General features: G+C 37.3%; 1 long non-coding RNA gene across 1 annotated transcript in view; it reads right to left on the bottom strand.

Moving 5' to 3' along the window:
- Positions 1-4,620: 4,620 nt before the first annotated feature.
- LOC143690149 (uncharacterized) overlaps positions 4,621-12,241 on the bottom strand; it is a 42,357-nt gene continuing 34,736 nt past the window's right edge. The window contains exon 3 of the long non-coding RNA XR_013179012.1: positions 4,621-4,979. This is a non-coding gene — a long non-coding RNA (uncharacterized LOC143690149). The remainder of the gene's footprint in view (positions 4,980-12,241) is intronic.

Raw genomic sequence — 12,241 nt, 5'->3', positions numbered from 1 at the left:
TCCCTCCCGGGGTCGATTCTTGCTCCCCAGCAGTCTTTGGGTTCCTCAGCTTTCCAGACTCAGGGCAAGCCCTCTTCTTTCTCATCCAGGTTCCAATGACTTCCAGCTTCTGGGTCCTCCTGTTGCTTTCTCCTATTATGCCTGAATTTTTTTTACTTATACAAGACTCCAGTAATCACGATTAAGACTCAACCTCATTCAGTCGGTTGAGCCTTAACTAAAATAACATCTTCAAATAATCCTCTTTACAAAACATCCAAGAGTTGGAATCAAGACCCAGAACATATCTAAATTGGGAAATATAATTCAATCCATCACATATATTAAGTATTATTCTGCTGGGGATGTTTGATGTTTTGTTTTGTTTTCAATCAACAGACAATCCACGTGACAATTTAGTCTGTAATGTGGGAGGAAATGGGCGTTAACTAAGGTCAGAAAAGATTACCTAATGATACCTCAAAAGATGTGATACGTGGCAATAACACTACAGTGTCTCAAAATATTTGTCCCGGTGTCTGAGAAAGATCTGCCTGAACAAAAGTTATTGGCTGTCTTCTAGACTAGAAATTCATTTTGAGCTACTTTATCACAAAATTTAAAATATTTATTTTAAGCTTTGGCATATGAGGCTTTATACTAAGAAATCTATGCTGAGAATTAAGCAGCTTAATGTTTCTGCTGTCTCCTCCAATATCAGTGTAAGTGTGTTTGTAGACTTTTTAACTTTATTGGATTTACTCAATCCTTTGGGTAAATATTCTGTTAATTTAAAGTTCAAATTTACTATCAAGGATGCGTTTATCCTCTCAAAGAATCTTCCCTTCCTCTCCCCCTCCACATGATGATGTCGGGGTTCAAAGGGAAACCTATATACCATATGTAAAACTTTGGGGAAGGGGAACCCTGATCCTTCTCTGCTAGTTTCCACTGGCCTCTGGTTGAGGTATAATGCATCACCCCAGCCTCTATGTCAGCCTCTGCCTTGACGGGTCTCCTGCAAAAGTTCTGCCATTGATGGAATTTGTGGCAGGTCCTCTCCACATGGTGAGGGAAAATCCAGCTTCCGTGCTGACTTGCCGTGTCATCACCCTGACTCTCACCAACATTCAGAATCTCTGAGCCTCAGGCTCATCTTCCTACTGACCCCTGACTTGGGCTGTCCATGTCCCTATTCTCTGCCATGGGGTCACCTCATGTCTCAGCCCACAGGAGCAGCTGGAGTGCCCTTCCATGACGTACAGAATCATTCACTGTTCCTCTCTGTAAGCATGGCAATTTACTAATAACAAGTTTATAAAAAGACCACTTTTTACATTTTCTTTTTTTAGTTATGTTTTATTAACTGATTTTTTGTTTTCTCATCATAAAAGCATTTAAGAAATCTTTATTTTGTCTTGCCCAAGATCCTCTTTACTGCAGATGAAAACAGAAACTGGGACTGATACAGGGAATCGGAGAGGTAGAGTGATGGGGGGATTGAAGCAATAAGTAAAACATATCCCTCAAATTATGGATTCTCTACTTTTATCAATACGAAAACTGATGTACCTTCCAGCCTTCATGAACACATTGATATGGACACATTCATAAGAAGAGCAGATTGAAGGATTTTTTTCAGAATATTTAAAATGTCATCCTAGAACTGCAGAGTTTCTGAATATTTCAAACTCATTTGACCATGGACATTTTATTTTGCACTTTTTTAAAGAACTATTGTTCTTTGGGAAAATTGTTTCAGAGACAGAAGGTAACAGAGAGCTCTGTTTCCTTTAGCACTGAGGTCTTTTCATAAAAAAATATAAAGCAGTTTTGCCCTCTGCCTAAAAATTAATCTTTTTTATAGCCAAAATACTCTTTGGACTCAGTAGATACAAAATCAGCAACAAAATTCTCCTTAAAATATATGCACCTGCTGTAGATTCCCAGGCTATCACTCTGACCTGAGATTCTAATTCCCATTAACATGTTAAAGGATGAAACTTAGAAGAGGAAATTCAAATTAGTGATTCACTAAAACTTTATAGCTCTTCCTGTGCTCAATCTGGAAATCCACTTGCCTTTACCCTCAATACTCATACCTTACCTTTCCAAAATACTCCTGGTTTTCAAGATCACTTTCTCAGTCCTGTTGATTTGGTCCTTAGCACAATATGAGTTGTGTACATAGGGAGTACAGGGGAGTTACTTCTCATTTTAAAAGAGGGAACTCTTTTACAACAAGGAAGTGATCAAAGTATATTGTCAAAGTCAAACAACACCTAAATTAGAGCCAGGACTAGAGCTGGAGACCCTACACTCCTCCTCTGATCCAATGCTTCCATCACACCCGGGGAGAATATATTTGTATAACATTATAATTGCCATGCATAATAAACAGAAGCAGACTTCCCAGGACATTGGAATACTATTCCTATTTAGTGAAATAAATCATTTGCATCTTTGATTAGGAATTCAATTCCGATGGCAAATTGCTTAAATTGGTCAATAGGATTGATTTAGTTATTATAAGTTATCTCAACCAATGCACTTAATCTAATTAGAAATGCTGAAGAAGAAACAAATGATATCTGAATATCTGGTACTGAGAAAGCATAAAACTGCATTAGTCTAAACATCTAACTACATAAAAATACTGCCTGAAATAACTAAATTTTAAAAAGAGTAAATTGATTCTTCCGTAATTACCCATGTATCTAAAGGAAATTTTTCATATTTCTTTTGGAAATATGTAATTTAATCTCCTTTAAGAAATTCTACCAGAGTTAACTCTGCTTTTTCATTTTACATTATTGTCCAGCTGACCCTCATTTCATTACACTCTGTTCTATGTTTCAATTGAAAGAAAAGGAGAAAAGGTTATTACAATCATCTTTCTGAACAACCCACAGATATCTTTAATTTTTTTCCTTATCTAGGTCTGTCTATTCACAGAAACGTATGGCCTAATAAAGCAATAAAAGCAGTGGGGAGAGATGTCACCTTCCCCCCACACACACACACACAAAAATTGTTTTGGCTTTCCATAGCAACTTCCTAATCCCAAACATAGACTGATACAATCATTTGGTGGAATGATTCTTGCATATTAAATGTAGACCTAAAAACTTACTAACTGCTTAAAAAGTTTTATAGTGGAAGGAACAGTAAAGTTGGAATAGCCACGATTATCTAGGACATGGAGCATAATCTCAGATCTCTGAAGGAGAGGACCTGGTAAAGTGGAAAGGAAGGGTTAAGGGAGCACAAGCAGACTGTGGTGGACAGTACAAAGCGTTGAAGTAAGAATTTTGTTCAAACTTCACCTCTTATTTGTGAGGCTTAGAGACATCACATGGTGTGCTGTGATGTCCTGTGTGCGTACAGGAAGTGTACAGGAAGTGCCTCATCCAGAAGACCTCAATGAGCCTGTGTCCAGGCTCTGCAGCCCTCCACCCCTCATAACTGGGGCTAAGTCCTGGTATGCGTGGCCGGAACTAATACTCATCTCAAGCAGTGGACCTTTAAGCATCATTAGTCCAGCACTCCCAAGCATCATCCAGACAGTGGCCCTTCTTTCCTACCAAGCTCTAGCCACTATAATACCTGGCTCTCTGCAATGGCTTCCTAATTCGTGTCTCTGCATTTATTCTCACCCTCCCCAATCCATTCTCCACACAAAACCAGAGTAATCTTTTAAAAGGACACATGTTCACCCTTGTTAAAATCCCCTCAACTGTTTCTTTAGATAAAACCCAAATTTTTAATGTGCCCTACAAGACCGCATGATCTACCGCCTACTTTTCCAGCTCTTCGTCCCAGTCTCCTTCTGCTATCATGCTACAGTCATGCTGGCTTTCTTTTTCTTCTCAAAAAATAGTCCTTCTCCCTTCCTTCCTCGAGAATTACCACTGCTCATTCCCTCTTACCTGCTTAATATCTGTCTACGTGGCTGGAAGGTAAGTTTCTTGAGAGAAAGAACCTGCTATATCCCTAACCAACTTACATAGTGTTTTTCACATGGTAAGTGTTGTGAGTTGAATTGTGTCCCCCAAAAGATATTTTGACTTCTTAACCCCCACCCCCTCCCCAGTACCAGTACATGTGACCTTATTGGGAAACAGGGTCTTTGCATATATAATAAAGTTAAGATTGGGTCATCCTGGATTAGAGTGGCCCACAATTCCAAAGACTGGTGTCTGTATAAGGAGAGAGATATTTGGAGACACACAAAGTCATACAGGGAAGAAGGCCATGTGAAAGCAGAGGCAGAGATTAGAGTGACACAGCAAGTTAAGGGGAGCCAAGGACTGCTGAGAGCCACCAGAAGCTAGAAGAGGCAAGAAAGAATTCTTCCCGAGAGCCTTGTGAGGGATCATGGCCCTGCCAACACCTTGATTTCTGATTCCTAGCATCCAGAATTATGAGAGTAATTTCTGTTGTTTTAAGCCACCCAGTTTGTGATCATTTGTTAAGGTAGCCCTAGATATGAATATCATCAAGTAGCAATAAAACCTGTTTGGATAAATGGGTAACAAGACCTTGGCTACTATCTAGTTTTAACCTTGTGGACAAATTCCAATGGCTGGATTTCTGTGTTCTCACTGTGATTGAATTTCCATCTTGACAACTTCCCTAGTTCACAATTTAAGAGTCATTACAATTTTCTGCCCATGCATTTAAGAAGAAGAAAAAAAAGGCTGATAAAATTAAAGAACTACTTTTTTTTTTTTACAATATTGAAGATTCATTTCACAATAGGATTCACAACAGGCTTCTCCTCAGAGTACCTGTGTGAGCTTGATTTAAATTATTATTTGACTTCTCCAAATTCAATTTACACAGTACTCTTTGGAAATAAATTAGTGCATGTTTGAGGTAGAAGCAATCTTAGGACTCACCTGTGTCCTCAGTTGTCAAATGAAGGAGTCATTGCTCAGAGAGATTTGGAGACTGGACAGCTTGCTCAAGATAACCCTGGGTTATGACCAGTGGATGATCTGGTACGAAAAGACAATACTGCATTCAGAGAGAAATTCAGATATACTGTATTTAATGGATACACTTAATGTAGAAATTCCTCTTTGGAAGAATTTAACTTATAGCTGATATATACAAGTTGATATGAAATGGAGATTTTTAGATTTCACTTACCTAGGTTTACCCCCCCTTTCCTGTAAGCTTTGCGCAGGCTTCAACAAAAGTGCTGCTAAACTTTGTGGAGAAGTTTACAGATGGGGTGGAACCATGCTGTTCACTACAGTAGCCACTAGCCACAAGTAGATACTGAGCACTTGAGATATGAGCTGCCCAAATAAAGACGTATCAAGAATAAAATAAACCTTGGATTTTGACAACTTAGTTGAAAAAAATTGAAATATTTCATTAATAAATTTTTATGTTGATTACATGTTTAATACTATTTTGGATATGTTGAGTTAAATAAAATATACATTAAAATGAGTTAATTTCCTCTGTTCTTTTTTACTTTTTAAATGTGACCACTAGAAAATTTATAATTATATATGTGGCTTACATTTTGCATTAATATTTCTATTGGACAATGCTGGGATAAAAAATGTTTATCACGTGGTAAGGCAAGTATTTCAGTTTAATGGGCAAGTAGTTCATCTTATTTCTCTGCCTGTGCAGTACGTAATAGATGCTCATTATATGTTTGTTAGTTAATGAATGAAAAAGGAGATGAAATATGGGGAGATAAAAGGGAAGCATTGGTTTGCAGATTCTTTGTATTCACCCAGATCAATTAAGAACAGTAGAATATACCAAGTTACTTGTAAAATAACTGCAAAGTTTTTAGAAATTTCAAGAGAGAAATAACTGTTAACATTTCAGACTAATCATTCATTGTGAATGTAAAATTTAGAGTACTTTTTCCCCTCTTTTATTTAATCATTAGGATAAACTGCATGTCAGAAAGAATGTGTTTCAAAAGAGACATAACCAAAAGAAAGAAAATCTACTTTATCTCTAAGCAATGACCCCCGGAGTCATTTCCTGTATAGTGCTCTAAATAGAAAGCTCTTTGCCTATGGCAATCCTACTCCTCTTCAGGTCTCGTCTCCCATCTATTCACTCTTAAGCCTTTCCTTTTAACTCATATAAAATATAATTATTGTTTTTATTAGTTGTTTTTATTATTATGGCACCCCTTGTATCCACTTTATACTTTATTACCCATTCCACACATTTCAGAACTTGATCGTCTTGTAAAATATTATTCTCTTATTTTGTTGGGTTTTATGTCTTGTGTCCTGTGAAAACAGGACAGTGTGCTGTTTTTTTATACTCTCCACAGTATCAAATATAGTAAGCCCTAAATAAAGATTGGTGAATCCAATTAAACAAATAACCACATAGCATGAAGTGTGACACTCTTTATGTGGGGATAACACAGCTGGAATCATTTTAGGGAGGAAGTATTATGGAGACTAATGGCTACTTGTACATGACTAGAGTTAAAATGTTCTCATTAATATGTTTTCCAAGAAGTGGTATGCTTGTGCTTTTATTATGTGAAAACAAAATGTTCAGTGATTAAAACAATTCCAGAGGTTTCTCTTCATATTTATACTAGAACAACCCAGGAACATACATAAATTCTTTCACAAAAATAGTGTGATGTGGGTTGTTTGGGTTAACTGTTATTGCATGAAACTTAGTAGCTTTTAACAACAGTTTTACTTTGTTCACAATCTCGTGGGTCAGGAACATTGGACGGGCTCAGCAGGGCAGTTTATTTCTGATCTATGTGTTGGCACCTGGGGCTGGAGCTGAAGGTTTCCACATCCAAGATGACTTCTTCACACAAAGGTTAGGTGTCTTAGAGCTCCTTGGCCTTTCTCTATACCTCAACTTCTCGCCCCCCCTCCCCAAATGACTTAGGTTTTACAGCATTGTTATCTAAGGGTAGTCAAATAATCACTTCTCTGAGTTCTTTTGGTTAAAACAGTCTTGGAGCCTACCCAGATTCAAAAGAAGGGGCCAGAGACCCCTCCTCCCCTCAAAGGGAAGAAAATCAATGGCTTTAAAAATTTCCCACATGAATTTATCAGCTTCCTATAAAACTAGGCATCTGTATGGAATCTGACAACTTGGTTTACCTTGGACACTTGGCTGAGAACAGCCTTTTGAGCTTCTGCCCAAACAAGCGCTTGTATTCAACTTAAACACATTCCCTGGGCTAAATGTAAAACTTTCCTAACACTGCTCTGGTTTTCTAAGTTTGTCCCAAACTATTTTCAACACAACAGTCTTTCCTTTGTCTTTCTGTTACATAGCCCAGATTCTAAAGCTGGATCCGTGGCCCCTCAGGAATGTCTTTGAATCATATTAATTGTCATTTAAAGACCGTATTGAAAAGTAAGTGTCTGATAAGGGCAGCTAACACTATTTTCCCCTCTCTCTGATTATTGCCATGGTGAGTGTTATGCATGCTGGATGTGAGTAGGATGTGGCTTGCTGGCCGCCAGATATGACATCCTTATCCTTGAATTGCTTAAAATTTAAATAAAACACTCACTAATACCACCCATACTGGTGCTGGTAGGTATTTCTTTCCAGAAATATTTATTGGCTATAACTGAGACAAAAACCTTTACCATGTAGGAATTTCTTTCATTCAACTTACTTAACTAGCATACACAGTAAAAAAAAAAAAAAAATCGCTGAATAATTTTGAAAATGAAAAGTCAAGTGTCCCTTTCCTCTCTTCCCTCTTGTGAAGAAAGGCCTGGGTAAAATTTAAGCCATCTACTGCAAGTCTGAAATTAACATGTAGGCTTCAATAAGTGACATGAACAGTTGTTTATACCAGATTGTCATCCTCTCCCTCTTTTCTGGTAACAAGACCATTCTTTTCTATGAAGAATTCATTTCACGTGGTTTAGGTAGGACAATTCTCATCCCTTTTCCTAACCGTAAGGACCAACGTGTAACCCAGGCCAAGCCAAGCACAGGATCCCAACCTGGTGTCTACTATGACCGGCTTACAGGTGGGCATATGAGCCAAACTGAACAATCAGAATTCACCTTGGGAAACTTGTTTGGTCTGCTGAGAAATATATCCTCATTTCTCTGGGTTTGCCAAGATACTAGGATATGAATCTTGGGATTCTGTGGGCCATCATAACCAAAACATGGAGGCATTCTAAGAAATAAAAAGAGAGATAGAGGCCTGGTGACATTGTATATGCCCCTGGATCCAGCCTTGCCTTCAGCTTTGTGCCTCTGCACTTCTTTTTTCTGCTAAAGCAAGTTAGTATTGAGTTTCTGCCCTAGGGCAGCAAAGTACTTATTAATACAATGGAACCTCCAAAAAGAAATTTTATAGTTGAATTGGAATTTGTCTAATGAGATTTAGATAGTATTAATTCTCTTTTCACTTATTTGTCCCAAACATAAAACTTTGCTGATGATTTGTTTTGTAATAAGACTCCCAGAAAAAACATATATCATATCACAGAATTATAAAATTTAAAAATGGAAGGAAACTTGGAGGTCATATTAATCATCAGTAATTACTTCGGGAGGAAGGAAGGACGACTTTTGCTTGTTTGCTGTGAGCAAGACTCGCTAGATCCTCACAGATCTTATTTCCCCTTCCTTGGTACAAAGGTAATCACCTTCCCCAGCCTCCCTCACAATTATATTGAAGTTAGAAGGGTAGTTCTAGCCAATGGCATAGGGTCAGAAGTAATTTAGTCCACTTCCAGGAATTTCGCCTGAAATCCTTGGCACATTTTCCTGCCTCTCCAACCTTATATCTACACGAGAATGAGTTGGAAGTAAAAGACTCCAAAGAACCCTTTTACAGAAGAAACCTGGACCTCTAAGGTTGGAGGAAAGCTGCTAAATCTGCATTAGACTGCAGGAGTGAGAAGTAAATTTTTGTGTTAAGCCACTGAGATGCCATGATTTAAAGCAGGAAATTGGAAGGTTATTTTCTCATATCATAAACACCTTCCTTGTATGACTAGATCTTTTTACAATTTCTATGAAATAGGTTTTAGCATCCTCATTTTACAAAATAGTTAGGATCTTGTTAAAAAAAAACATTCACCCAGAAGGAGGATTCAAGTCAGATCTATCTGAATAAATGGTCAATATTAATTGGCTAAAAGGTTGGTTATGCGAAGAGAGGAGTAAGTTAAAAGCTAAAATCTTCTAGATGTTTGGTAGATCTAAAAAGGGAAGATTCCTCAGAACAAGCTAAAATTTAAGAAGATGAATGAGAAAGAAATTGCTCCATTGATTCAAGGAGACACCTGGAATTGACGATAGCCAGCCAGGAAGCAGTGTAATAAATGAAATCATTCCACATGGGAAAATTCCAAAAGGAAAAATTTAGAAAGAGAACATTTCAATGAGTAATTCAGAATAAAATCTTCTCCCTCCTTTACAACAACCACTTCAAATTCTTTCTCAAATTAGTATAGCACTCTAACAAGACTGCTTGAAAGCAAGGGAACAGGACAAGCAGCACTTAGAGATGGCATTGACTCACACCAGTCCTGTTGAAAAACTACAGCAGCAAATTAGTTACTGAGTAATCATTGGAGATGTGCTGAAATTTCTCTAACAGCTGCTATGAAACCAGAACTGACATTAAAAGACAAGGCTGACTAAATTTTAAAGAAACAGAGAAGGAGGAGAGAAAACTAAAGAACCATCATATTACAGTAAGAAATTAGGCTTCCCAAGGTTTGGATATGAAAGAAATAAAAGCTGTTCTGGCAATGGCAAAATTCAGAAGCATGAGGATTTTCTTTACTCTAATGGGGGTAAAAATTGACACCCTTACAGACTTGTTTATTTGAGCTGAACAATGTAGACTTTTAATTTTAATCAGAATGTTCTTGTGGAATATGTAGATTTACTTAGCCAACCAGACATTATCCAACTGCTCTGTGTCTTACATATATGTTACCTGCCTGCCCCGGAAAGCATTTCCCTGAAGAAAGGAAGGAAGGGAGGGAGGGAGGGAGGGAGGGAGGGAGGGAGGAAAGATGAAAAAGTCTTAACTCAGAATGGGACTTCCTTGGGACAGTATCAATAGGGGAAAAAAAGCAGAAGAAAGAGGAGAACAAGAGAAAGGGGATCAAAAATGAATAGTAGTAGATTAGCAAATATATCTTTACTCTGGTTTATTTTGTGCTTCAGATTTACAAAAACTCCCAAAGAAAGGAACTATCTTAAAGTTGAATGTTCAAATGCTTCAAAAATAATTTTGTTGAGAATTTCAAATGTCTGGAGAAAAGGAGGAATATAGGCTTTTTTAAATGTTGGATTACTTCTAATTAAAACATAATTTGAAAACGTGTAGGTTCTAAGGTTTTGCTTCAGAAAATAGCACTACATGCACAAGTTGAAAGATTGAAAATTCTTCCTTGAAATTGACATTATGGTAGGCTGGACTCCTCCCTCAGTGTGAGTATGTGGGAGAAGTTTAAGTAACACTTTAAAGTAATTTTCAAACTACACAGGACTACCCTTGCTCCACTGATTCTCTTTTCACACTCCCCCAGAAATTCTGCTGTTCTTACTCTTTTTTCCTTTTTTCTGGGAATCACTGACCATCAGGTCCCTTGGTGTTTTGGGGGTAGAGAAAGCTAAAATAATTAGTCTATACTATCCCATAAAATGCATTAGAATATAAAAAGCACTCCTAAAAGTATGTATATAAAAAAAAGCACTCCTAAAAGTGTGTTATAAAAATACATAAAAAAAAACCTCTGAGGTTCTTAACAGGAAACAACTGGAGAGCACAATCTCTTTAATAAGAGTTTATACTTCTTATTCATGTAATTATAATCTTAAAATGGGATTATTTTAAAATGTCATCCTCTCAAAAGAATTCAATTATATCATTTGCAGTAAGAATATTAATAATCTTAGGCATCTGGCTCAAAATGCAAAGAATGATGAAGGATCAGTTTAACTTTCTTTATCTCACATAACATTACCAGACTTTCACACAATACTACATGTAAAGTTGAAAAGATGATGTTTGAAATATATTTAAAGCAACAATTAGGAAAAAGTGCATTAACACCATCTTTATATATTGAAAAGTAAGTATGTATGTAGAAGAACCTGAATATATGATTTGATGCATTTTTGATTCTCGGTAATTCCTAGCTCTTCCAAGTTGCCCAGCCACTCTCCTTCTATTGTAAAAACATCATACATTGTTCTGCAACTGGATAGGGAGGAGAGAAGAAATGCAAATCTATATATATAAAAAAAAGCAGTCAACTTTGAATTTAAAAGAGGTAAGTTCATCCAAGATAAGTAGTCTAAAATCCAAAGAACGTTTTTTTCACAAAAGCTAGGCTCTTGAAACAAGAGAAGGTTTGTAGGTATTCTAAAACCTTGGCTTTGGTTTTAAAAGCAAGGCCTGGCTGATACAGGGAATAGAGCATACCACGCTTGGGTCACCAAACTGAAAAGAATTTTGTTGTATAAGACTGAAGAAGAGTTCTCCACTTCATCAGGACCTAGCTATAATAAGGAGAAGTTAAGAGAGAATTAGGAATCACAGGGAGTAGGTAATAGAAACAGTTATGGTTGACAATCAGTTTGGAATTTTGGAAGGAATAAGCCTTATAATGTGTTCCCAGGGTGCGGCAATAGAGTATATATGATATTGAAGTAAGTTTAGACGAGAGGACCTGAAAGAGCCCACCCTACTTGGCTCCCTATGGACATGAAGGAGATACAAAAATTTCTACCTGCCCAAGGGGGTACGGAAGTAGCTGAACACTTATAGAAAGAGTCCAGGCAGGCAGTCTTCATGATGAGGGGCAGAGACCTCTAAAGACTTAAATGTGGACAGTAAAGCTGAGGACAAATGATGGATCTGGGTAAGAGGATCACCAGTGCCAGCAAGAGGAGAGTAAGCAAGGAGAAACCACTACATCGTTTTTCCCATGCCAAACCTGGAGCAATCACTTTGCCTTGTGACGGCAGAGCTGAGAACCAGAGAGAACAGCTATAGACCTCAGCAAGGGATGCCACAAAAATAGAGGCAGACTCCAAAACCCACATAGGACTCCTAAATTCTACATTTTAAAAAGATCATGACTCATGCAAATGTAAAATCAATACATGCTCAAGCTTTATACAGCTTATTAATAAGTTGAGAGACCCAGTAAGATGTTAAAGTTCTATTCAGAGGAGAATTTAAAGAACATTGATTATATATATACAGTGTGTATATGTGGGTTTGTATATATATACA

This window comes from Tamandua tetradactyla, chromosome 7 (genome assembly GCF_023851605.1).
Source record: "Tamandua tetradactyla isolate mTamTet1 chromosome 7, mTamTet1.pri, whole genome shotgun sequence".
Lineage (NCBI taxonomy): Eukaryota > Metazoa > Chordata > Mammalia > Pilosa > Myrmecophagidae > Tamandua > Tamandua tetradactyla.
Note: the sequence above shows the minus strand (reverse complement) of the source record. Positions and strands in the feature narration are given on the sequence as shown.